The sequence below is a fragment of the Melitaea cinxia genome, chromosome 17 (assembly GCF_905220565.1).
Source record: "Melitaea cinxia chromosome 17, ilMelCinx1.1, whole genome shotgun sequence".
Classification (NCBI taxonomy): domain Eukaryota; kingdom Metazoa; phylum Arthropoda; class Insecta; order Lepidoptera; family Nymphalidae; genus Melitaea; species Melitaea cinxia.
The window spans coordinates 14,523,767-14,536,308 of NC_059410.1; positions in this window are offsets into that span (position 1 = coordinate 14,523,767).

A 12,542-nucleotide genomic window follows, 5' to 3' on the forward strand; every position below is an offset into this window, starting at 1 on the left:
AAGGAGTCCCTTTAGGCAAGGTTCCGAAGATACTGGCAGCGTTCCCCCTTTGAATAGCTAGACTAATTCTTTGTCCGAAGTAGCTGCCAGCTCTTCGGTCTCCTGTGACGTCGACTAACCTTTTTGCTATTTCCTTAAATAGTGTTATAGCACTAGGACCCCACGGACCAAGGGTCTCGACACCGAATGGGACAAAATCATATTCGGAGCCTAGACCCCTGTATTTGTCTGCTTTTGTTTTTTCAGCCGCTTCACAAGCCGCACCAGCTCTGTTGTTTGTTCCATGTAGATGGGAAGGGGCTAGCGTGTCTGAACAGGTTGCATCCCATACCAGCACCCGGCCCATCTTCCATGGAATCAAACTCATACCGTCCGGTCTCTTGCCATCGTGTCTCGTATATGTAACACATGAAGAAAATTAACAATTATAATCATTATTTTGTGCTTATCATTAGTTCGACCTGATTTGTATTATATTGCATTGATTTTCACTGGCTGTACCCAATTTTTCTGATTATATATATATGATTTCATTAATCGAGATGTGATGAATACTTTTTGAGTAATTTTGGATAACGCATATTTACATGATTGTTTTTTCGTTGTATTACTTGTCGATGTAATTATTAGTAAAGTCGGTTTTTTTAACATATAAATAACATTCAACATTTATTTATAAAAATAATGCATTATAAATAAAATAAGCTAGTAAGTTAAGATTCCACAAAGAAGTGTGATTTAGTAATTTTTCGTATTAAAGTTTCTGTGCCTTGGAGTAAGGGTGGCTACCCTTACGGTGAGAGCTTCAATTATTGATATATCAAAAAACTTTTTCCCGATGGAAAAATATATAACTAGGACGACAAGCGCGTTTTCCTTCGGGCTAAATTGGCTATTTTTTGTGACCCCTTTCGCGAATAATTTCCAGTATTAAAATTGTATAAAATATTTTGTGCGGTCTAGTTTTGTTACAAATACATTTTTTTTACTAATAATATCACAAAATTCCATAAAGACTATTTAATTTAATATTTTAAGGGGCCAGTTTCACCAGTTTCGTATAACGCTATTCATAAGCATTTAGTAAAAAGAGATTATTTTAATATTACGAACAGACACTACAATTTTATTTATTTGTATAGTTGTATAGATATGCTTAAAGCTGTTATGTGTACATTCAATATACATACAGTTATTGAGTTAGCAATCAACGAACAAACAGCGGAGTTACCATAAACTTTATATTCGATTTTATCCTTTCGAAATATCACGTATCGTTACGAAATAGTCTATATTCTGATTACAATTATTAACGAGTTATGGTTAACGTGGGTTCGTATTGAAAATGAGAACACTTGGAGACTTAGCGGTTAGTCAAAATCTATTATAGGTACCAATGTACAAATATTTTATTTCGATATGAGTGTCAGTCTTTGTGGGTCTCCCCGTCGGGCCTCGGACTGCTGTGCCATGCGTTAAGACGTTAATCAGTCGGTTCCGGTTGTTATCATAGACATTCGATAGTGATCGTTACTCGTAGTAGGGAATATATCCGCCAACTCGCATTGGATCAGCGTGGTAGATTATGCTCCGACCCTTGTCCCATATGGAGAAAGAAGCGTACGTACAAATATTCTAAATACAAATTTTCATTTCTATTATTAATATTTCTGAATCTTCAATTATTTTTATTCGGAAATTAAAGTATACTACAGCACATTATTTGGTTGTTATCTCATGACAAAAAATGGAAATACATGGCAAAAATCCAAATGGTTTTTAACATAATGAATATACAAGGAAATAATAATAATAAATACTCTTTATTGTACACCACAAAGAAACATTACAAAAAAAGTGATACATGAAAAGAAAGATGTACAAAGGCGGTCTTATCGCTAAGAGCGATTTCTTCCAGACAATCTTTGGGCATAGGACATAGCGAAGAAAAAGAGAAGCAAGAAAGGAAACAAACCTTGCTAATAATAATTATTACTTCTGAAAAAGCATTCTTTACATATTGTTTTCTAATGTTTACGCGAATTTTACTCATTTAATGAAACAACTTTTTTCGGATTTTATCGCGGTTTATTGTTAACTTTTGATTCCCGACGTTTTGGATACTTTACAGCAACCATGGTCACGGGAGTCCTCCCCAGTTAAGTTGTTTCATTAAATAAGCATTCTTTACGACAAAAACAAAATTTTAAAATTTGGACTTCTAGTGAATTTTGAGCAAATGATTGTTATATGTACAATTTCTATGTATTTGATGATTAAAACTTTATCGTAACTGTGAGATTTTATGCTAAGCTTACAAGTGAGCACATTACGTGAAATAAATATCTACAGAACTATTCTTATTATTATGTATGTACCAGACTCCATGGCACCGTTATCCCTTCTTACGCCTTTAATTCGTACGAACTCCTAATGTTTTGGCATTCATTTTATATTGTATTCCGTCCCTTATAGCTTCTTACAGTTGTGTGGTTTATTCTATGTATCTTTCAATTTATTTTACTTTCTATTTGTGAAATTATTGCGCTTCTTGATTGTATTTTTAAATTTAATATTTTTTTATATGTTCGTTGATAACTTCATCGTTTATGAACCGATTTCGCTAATTCTTTTTTTGTTGGAAAGGAAATATCCACGATAAGAAGACTAGGATCCTATGATGGCATCCCAGAGAAATCGAGGAGAACATTCGAAAATCTTAGTGGCGACTAGTGCGTTTGTTATTTTTTTTCGTCTACTAATTGAAGTCGGTTATTTTTCGTTCGTGAGCAAACACAAAATATAAATGTCAATGTTACTGGGTGAAAACTTAATTATATTTCAAATTTTTCAAATTTTGCGATCACAAAAAAAGGTTCCAACATTCCTTAGTAATCTATTCTCTATAATCTGACTCCAGTGTTATAAGTACTGAGGTACTTGATCTAGGTCAGACCGATGTAAGCTCTAATCAAATATGTACATCTAGGCTCTACCAAAATTATTATAAATGTAGATTCATAAGTCTATTTACCAGTTTACCTAATCTATGTATGTGTTGTGTCATGTTTCTATTTACTTGCAAAATTACATGTACACCCAAATTCTCTCATTAATATTCCGTCCAGTTCGCATATAAACTCAGCAGAGTAACTTCTATACAATATATCACTTGCCCATGAGCACAATAAATGCAGATGTATGTACGTACATAATAAAATAGGGACGTAAATTATTGCCTAAGCCAGAGAACGTTAAAATATTAGATTTGGACAATTTGGATGGATACTATTTCAAAATTAATTTATTTCGCTGGCTAAGCTTGGGTGTATTTTATTTAATGTGACACAGCGGTAATGTAATAACAAAAATATCGCTAATATAGAAATTAGATCATTATCTAATTTCTATAGTATATTTTATTACAAATTTCGTAGACTTTTGCGAGTTGCGCGAAGTAATACTGACGTACTTCTGAATACAGGACATTGGTTCATCATCACCATCATCACAGCAGCCTTTCGCAGTCCATTACTGGACCAAAAATGGCGTGAACTCACGTGTTTTGCCCATAGTCACCACGCTGGGCAGGCGGGTTGATGACCGTAGGGCTGGCTTTGTCGCACCGAATACGCTGCTGCCCATCTTCGGCCTGTGTATTTCAAAGCCAGCAGTTGGATGGTCATCCCGCCATCGGTCGGTTTTTAAATTCCAAGGTAGTAGTGGAACTGTATTATCCCTCAGACGCCTCTTACGACACCCACGGGAAGAGAGGGGGTGGCTATATTCTTACTGCCCTAACCACACAGCACACTGGTTTAGAACATATGAATTTATACGCACGGATTCGGTTCTAACCTAAAGTTTTTTTTTCGTCTTTGACATTCATCGTGTCTTTGCATTAAATTAAATTAAAAAAATACAGATTCGTAGATAATACTTTAATATTTCTCCGTCATGGAAGAAAAGACTTCCACATGTCTTATATTAATTGGATATCATGTTGATTAAAATAATTTCTATCGAGAAATTAACTTTATGTAGTAGAACATTATGAAATAGATAAACTGTTATCTACGTACACTTTAAGTCCATGTAATTACCGCGGCATCGAAGCGTTCATTGTTTCTAATTATGCAAAATGTGTTAATGTAGCATTCAGCAATGTAGTGGGTATTGATCAAATTCTGTAATAGACATTTATTTTTAATCCCTGACTCTGTGTACTGTACAATGTAATTCAATACTATTTTATCCCTCTACCTAATAAAAGATAGAAAACCTGAGAGGGCTCATCGGGGTAGAATACGAGTAATATCACATTTTTCTATTAGCTCAGTGCTCAGTTGCAGTTCTCTTTACCACGTAATCTACTAAAGAATTTTAATTCTTCCCTTATGTAAACAACGTACAAACGAATACATTCTGAATACAGAATTTCGTATATATTATAAATGTTAAAACTCTTTTTTTATTATTATTATTTTATCAACTAAATTGATCGCAACAAACTCCTACAAAGCTTGTACACAACATCCTATATAGATTGTGATCGCAGAACAAACAAAATTTTTATTGTTACTGAACGCAATTCCGATAGATATCGTTTTCTTGACTTTGTAGCGAAAAATTTTATCTAAGAAAAAGCAGATGTAGATCTTAAGTGCCTTTGATTATCGCGAAAACGCGGCAGAAAATTAGGTGATGAAATTGTGCTATTATTACTTAGCTGATAAGGTAAGCTTTAAATATTATGTTAAAACTAAAATTAGATAATGAAAGTGTTTCAATATTACTTAGCTGATAAGGTAAGCTTTACATATTATGTAAAAACTAAAATTAGATAATGAAAGTGTTTCAATGTTACTTAGCTGATAAGGTAAGCTTTAAATATTATGTAAAAACTAGTTCTTTTTGCGGCATCGCTTACACATACTTTACACTTTAACGTGAATTCGTATGGAATAGTTATAGCAGTAGATTATTAATATACATGAGGTAAAAAAATATTTGACACAAAAATAATTCACTGAATTTTGATTTTCAACGGCTATACACGACAATCCTTTTGAAATACGATTCGCTATTTGGTACGTTTGAATTTTTTTTTAAATTAGTAAATAATTAAAATTTTGATGGTAATTTTTTCTTTTCGTTACGGCCCCTTGCCATTTAGTATATTTCACTATAGTTATCTTGTATATAAAACTAGATGCTGCCCGCGACGTCGTCTGCGTGAACGCTATACAAGCACCAAAAATACCTACGATTATACCTTTTAAAATAACATCCATTTACCCGTTTCTTCTTTACATTTCATATCTAGAGAAAAATCTCATAGATGGTGCTGCTTTAAAATTGTCTTGTCTACTTATATTTATTTAATTATGTTTATCGGCTAAGTTACTTATATTACGTGATTTTTATAGTGTGAAGCTAGCTTTATATAGCATGGTTATTAACATAATAACAACAACATTCAAATATGCGTCGTTAGATTACACGTTGTTACAGAATGCGTTGAGAAAATAAAGGTTCACTGCTCGTTTCCCATAGGTATAGCGTGATAATATGTAGTCTATATGTTGACCCGACTTCTTAATAATATTTGTACCCAATTTGATGTAAATCCATGAGGTACTTTTTGAGTTTATCCCGGACATACATACAGACAAACAGACAAAAATTCTAAAACCTATATTTTTAGCTTCAGTATCGATTGTAGATCACACCCTAAGTATTCTTTAAAAAAAATATGTAATGTACAGTTTTGACTTTCCTACCATTTTATTATATGGATTCTCGTGTCACAATGTTAGTTAACGTACTCCTCCGAAACGGTTTGACTGATTTTTATGAAATTTTGTGTGCATATCAGGTAGGTCTGAGAATAGGCCAAAATCTATTTTTCATACCCCTAAGTTATAGGGGGGGGGGGGCTAATAACATATATTGCAAAATAACATTTGCGAATTCGATTTTTTCGATTTGCGAAAATTTCATTGTTTGAAATTAAAATTCAAGTATTTTGAATTAAACGTTTAATAATTTTGGTTTAATATTTTTTAATGATATCAGACTACCATAAAAATGTCTTAGAATCCCGCCAACCCTATCAACTCTATTAGTGAAAGCAATTCAACGATGTAGCAAATTGTAACAAAAAGAAATATTGTATTATACTTGTTGAAAAAGTCAAATAATGACCCGTTATAACGAGAAACTATGTATTGGTACAAATATAATTATTCTATTTATTCAAGTCGAGTTTTTTTGTGACTATATAGGAAAAGCGAGAAAATTTTGATATTTACATAATCATCTTTTTCATCGTTTATATTTCTTTATTTTGTTCAATACAAAATTAATAATATTATTTAAAAATTTTGGTTGCATTTAAATGATGAAATGAATTTTCTAAACAGAACAGACCAGAATAATTCTGCATATTTTGGAAATGTTTCTGTAACATATCTGTATAACTAAGTTCGCAAATCAAAAATCAATCCAATTCTTAAAACTCGTCTTAAGCACTCATGTTTGCCTAGTCCTTAATCCTTCACAAGTCATTGCGATACATTATAACCAAGTAAAAAAATTAACTTATATGGAGTAACTACAAGAGTCAGTAGCATCAAAAACATTACGGCTGTTCCTCATTTTAAGTACTAATGAAACGAAAAATTTGTTTTCTCTTTACAAATAGTACACGGTTCTCTTATAACCGGCGGTTATTAGACTTTTGAAACAAATGAAATGCATCGTCGCATTTAGGGTACAAGTTGAGTATACATCGAAGTCTTGGCCTCGTTTAGGGTTGGTAATTTTATTTCATCAGCTATATTTTGGGCTATGGTTTTCAAATTAGAGATTTTATCTGAAAATATACGTTTAACAAACAAGATCACTTAAAAATAATTATATGATTATTAATTTATAAATACATTAACTTCACTACACACTAAGCAAGAGTGAGTAAGATTAAGCTAGAGTAGGACAGATGTATCCTTGATGATACTCCCATGTTGGAAAAGCTATAGCTATAGTAGTTAGTTTAGATTGGAGAAAATATTATCTTAATACTCTGATATCTATTCTAGCTAGTTAGTTTCATTAAAATATTTAATTACTTAAAACCATACCTTTAGATATACGAGTATAAGTACTGCAAGATGTAATAGAGAAAGCATATAGAGATTTCTATATTTAAATTCTACCTGAAAATGCTATCTCATATCACGTTGCAATAACCAAACGACAGCGAGAATCGCGAAATAATTGCTGTCAAACTGAAATTCAAATCTGACATCCAAACGAACGATAGATTTCAACAGCATATGTTAAAATTAAAATATGCAATTTGTCTATTTACTGATTTCTGCATTTTTTATAGAGTAATACAACAGCATTTTACAAACAATGTGTTGTGTTGTTACTCGATTTCATTAGAGATTTTATCACAGTGTCATGAAATAAGAAAACAAAAAGAAAATTCGACAAATCTCATGAATATAAATTGATGCAATTTAATCTCCTGATATAATTATTTATTTATTATCAACTTTGAGAAGGTCACTTCCTACAGCTTTTAGCCTTACCCAGTACAAAAGGAAAGTACATGTATCTGTTTAGCTATTAATAGCTATGTCACGCGGTTTCACATGCGTTAATTTGAAGAAAAATTGCTTGTAGTTTTACTCGCTATAAGAGCTATCTAACACAAAAATAATTTTTCAATTTAAACAAGCACTTCTTTATTTAGCTCGTTTAAACAAACAAACAGTTCAGCTTTATAATATTAGTATATAATTTTACATTTAATTTTATGTACTGATTTACAAAATATATTTTACTATCTAAGAAATACTAAAAGTTCACAATTTCTCATAGACTTCCTTAAATAAAGAACAGAAATGTTACCAAAGATTTAATAACAAAAAAATTAGTTGAAACATTGTTACGCTAGCCTAACCCCACGGTATCAGTGTGCCTCCGACTTAACTTCATACGAAGATAATTAAACAATATATTTGAATATAAGAAACCCAGGTGTGCCCACAACCTTATTTTCTCTGTACGGCACACGTGCAAGATTTCAACATCATTTCGGACGAAGATGGCAAGCAACGGAAAGCGACCACCGCAGAGACCACCGCAGCGACGGCCACACCGTGAAAACCTTTCTTCAACTTCGTTTTATTAAATCATTCTTCTACTTAACATCAGTAGGGAATCACCTCTTTAGTATTAAGTTTAATTATAATGTAGATTAATAAATTATTATAAGTAAATTGCTTTTTTTTGGCATCTGCGGCTGCAACAATCGTAACTGGCGCAGTCGGTAGGATAGTACTCGCGGGCCGGTTCGCGAGATTCGGGATCAAAAATCATCACGATGCGTGCCACCCATGTGGTTTTCGAACTACGATCGAGTACTATACGAAGAATCTACAGAAGTTGCAGCCAAAGAGAATCAAGAAATCGATTCGGCTAAGAAAAATGCAAAGGTAAGGTACCTTGAATCTTTCAAGTTCCTTACCCAAACCTATCCTATAAGTCTTTTATTATAATTAAATAATCCATAAAAATTATATCGCATAATTTTTATGTCGGAATTTTAGTCGTATTATACATATTTTATATAATTATATGTCTGTGTGTTAATTTTAATTCACTTATTATAGTTAAATAATCCATAAAAATTATATCGCATAATTTTTATGTCTGAATTTTAGTCGTAATATTTTACATAATTATATATCTGTGTGTTTTATAAATTAAATTCAAATATATTTTGGTAAGCCACAAAAATTATATCGCATAATTTTTATGTGTGAATTTTAGGCTTATTATACATATTTATAATTATAATTTATATAGCTACGAGTATGTGTTAATTTATAAAATCAAAAATTTTTCATCCGTGAAAAATTAGGAATAGTAGGTTAAGTAATATAAGGTTAAATTCAAAATGATCATCTTGCTCAAACACTACTGATATTGAGTGACGATGTAGATTATATTTCACAGAAGATAATTAAATTACAGAATATTCTAGCGTTTGTTAAAACTCCCACTTTACATCATTTAGCTTTAGATCAAACCACCTTGCGCTCTATTATAGATAAGCTGTCATTATTATACGGCAGCGAACATATAATTAATTTAGACATAAGAGAATACTATGACATAAATAGGTAGGATCATTTTATGTAGGTAATGAGATAGTTTTAGTTTTAAATTCCCAATACTTATATTTTATATCAATAATTTATATAAGTTATCTATGGTTCCCAATAAATACCATCAGGTCCTATCACCCACCTTTCCATTCCTGTTATCCATAAGAAAGAATTCAGGTACATAGAGGCTGAATGCCCGAAGGCCAGCAAGTGGCATTTATGTATAGAAAAGCCGAACCCTCTTAATTAATCAGAAGACTGTCACTTTGAGCCACGCAGCATATGAAGAATTGGATGAAAAGCATTACACAGTTCGTTTTCCTGAATCAACAAAGGTCCACTTGTTCTGCGAGCGACACTCCTATGAAACTCTTCACGGCAGCTATCTCGTCATAATCCCTAAGCAATGTTATATGGAGACACCACAATTTACTATTTCTAATTCCAAGGATCGCTTAAAAGGACAGGCGCTGAAATTATTGAATATGCCTAATTACACCATTGCCGATCAAAGCTTACAGCCTGCACTCACCCTTAACTCAGTAAGCTTAAAAAACCTTCAAGAAATTAATACTAGAATCTCTATGCAGCAACCTATAAAGTTAAAAACCGAAGAAAACTATGGTATCTATCACACTACGATACCTATGTATGTAACAATACTATTAAGTATATGCGCCCTTCTAAGCGTATACTATTGGAAGCGCCGTACCAGACCACCAGCTAAAACAACGAAAGAAAATGAAGAAAATAATCCGGAAATGCAAGCTGTCTACGCTGTCCCAGGTACCAGAAGGGTGGGTTCTAAAAATCTTCCAGCGCAGTTTACGACATGAGTCTTCAACAGTCGCTGTTCTACGGGGGGAGGTGTTACGCTAGCCTAACCCCACGGTATCAGTGTGCCTCCGACTTAACTTCATACGAAGATAATTAAACAATATATTTGAATATAAGAAACCCAGGTGTGCCCACAACCTTATTTTCTCTGTACGGCACACGTGCAAGATTTCAACATCATTTCGGACGAAGATGGCAAGCAACGGAAAGCGACCACCGCAGAGACCACCGCAGCGACGGCCACACCGTGAAAACCTTTCTTCAACTTCGTTTTATTAAATCATTCTTCTACTTAACATCAGTAGGGAATCACCTCTTTAGTATTAAGTTTAATTATAATGTAGATTAATAAATTATTATAAGTAAATTGCTTTTTTTTGGCATCTGCGGCTGCAACAATCGTAACTACATTCAAAACAAATCGATGTTGCGACTCTTCTTTGTTCCAATTTCACTGACTATTACTCTCAATCGTTCAACACGCGGGTAGAAACACGGAAACGTTTCATATGTACACTAATCGTACGAGTAATACAATTTCTATCGAGCGTTTGTAATCCCATGATGCTTAACTCTAATCTCCTGTGCTTGCCTGTTCGTATTTAGGAAATTTAGTAGCCTTTGTGTAAGGCTTCATGTGTATGTTTTAACATTTGTGACTACTGAATAGTTTTTTTTTTTATAAGAGTTTACTCCTTAACAATCGATTTTATATCAGGTCGATAATCGATTTTAATAAAAAATACGAGGAATAAAATCTACTGAACGAATAACCTCGTTACGTTTTTGTTAACGCCATCTAGCGGAACCCAATAGGGATTCGTTACGAAATTTTCTAACACTGCCATCTATCGGAAAAACAACATCCACGGGATTTTAGTTGCCCATGCTATTTTGACTACATAAAATATTTGTTACTATAAGACGAGACGTGCGCTTTTTTATTACGATAGTTTACTCGAGAATCATTAAATACTGTAAATACACCACGATGCTTGATATCGTTTGATTTTTTTCTTTATGGGTGTATTTATTATTTTTTTAAATATATCTGTCAATTTTTAGATCGAGATCATATAACTTTTAATTCTAAACTAGTTGTAATGTTTTCGTAATAACTATCGTTGATTAGATATTCATAATTAATCTCATTAATTTATATGCAAAATTTCCCTACAGTACCCAATAGATTAAGTCTTTACTTTACAAACATATGAATTACGAATATACCTAAATCCGTGGAATTGTAATATACTACGTAGTTACTTTATCACTTAGTATATTGTAATATACTAACTGCGTTTTTTTGTCTTGTATATGACTTTAAATTTCAAAAAAGTACCGAGAATTGTTTTCCTCCGGCCTTTTTTCTCTCTCTCGGCCTACACTAGAAAAACTATTTTATTTATTGTTATATTTTAATAAAGCCGTGGATATAATAGGGATGCAATGTCTACCGAGATGTTAAGATTTAATTTAAATTAAATAATAATACTGGGGCACATTATCCAAGTTTGTAATGTCAATCTACCTTATGTTAAGATGAAAATTTTTATTTAGTTGATTGAAATTTTCGCTACATCCCTTAACTTTATTTTATTTGTGTTGAATTTATTTGTGAATGATTTTGTTTTTTAGGTTCGTTAAGTGTTGTAATCAATAAAATTATGGGGAGTTAAAATATTTAATTTTCATCACTCTTAAAATAAGCAGAGTTTTCTTTCATCACCATCACTCATCATCATTACTACAGCCTATTGCAGTCCACTGCCGGACATAGCCCTCCACAAGTTCGCGCCAAGAATGGCGTGAACTTATGTTGAACGTTTTTTGTTTGCGAAGATTATTTGAATAAAATAATTTGAATCCGAAAGGCTCTGCTAGTGATATTTGAAGTACCTGAGATGGAACCCGCCCAGATCGAGTCGAGTGTCGGCATTTTCATATCTGTTTTTACTATCTGTTTTATACAAAGGAAAATAATTTACATTCTATTGTAAAGTTTTTTTTTTTTACGTATTGCGTTGAAGTTTAATATGGCGGAACTAACGAGTATTTGTTTTTTGAGTTCCGTAATTTATAAATTACGACAATTTTTTTAGGAGTATATCATGTAAGTGTGTATAAAAATACCTTGTTGTATTTTTTACCCAATAGGGTTCTGTAGTGTTAATTCTGACTGACTGATGTAACGAAATTATCTTCAAATCTTGGAAGCTTTAGCGATAAAACGCTTACAACTGTTAGAGTTCTGTACATAACAGAACAATGGTAGAATAGGGATGATTAAAGTTTAACATGGATATTTCATCTAGTTTTATATCTCACACTCATTTTAAATATTCACTAAAATAGAAAAAATATAAAAAAAAAACTAATTGAAAATAAACAAAAAAGCTTATAATAAAATACGTAAGCATCATTCTATGTTCAATGTAAGTTACCGTAAGTAGTACAATATGTAGTTTATACTTAAAATTAATCTTTTTTAAATATATAAATTTATTTTCTTTAAAAGGCTAT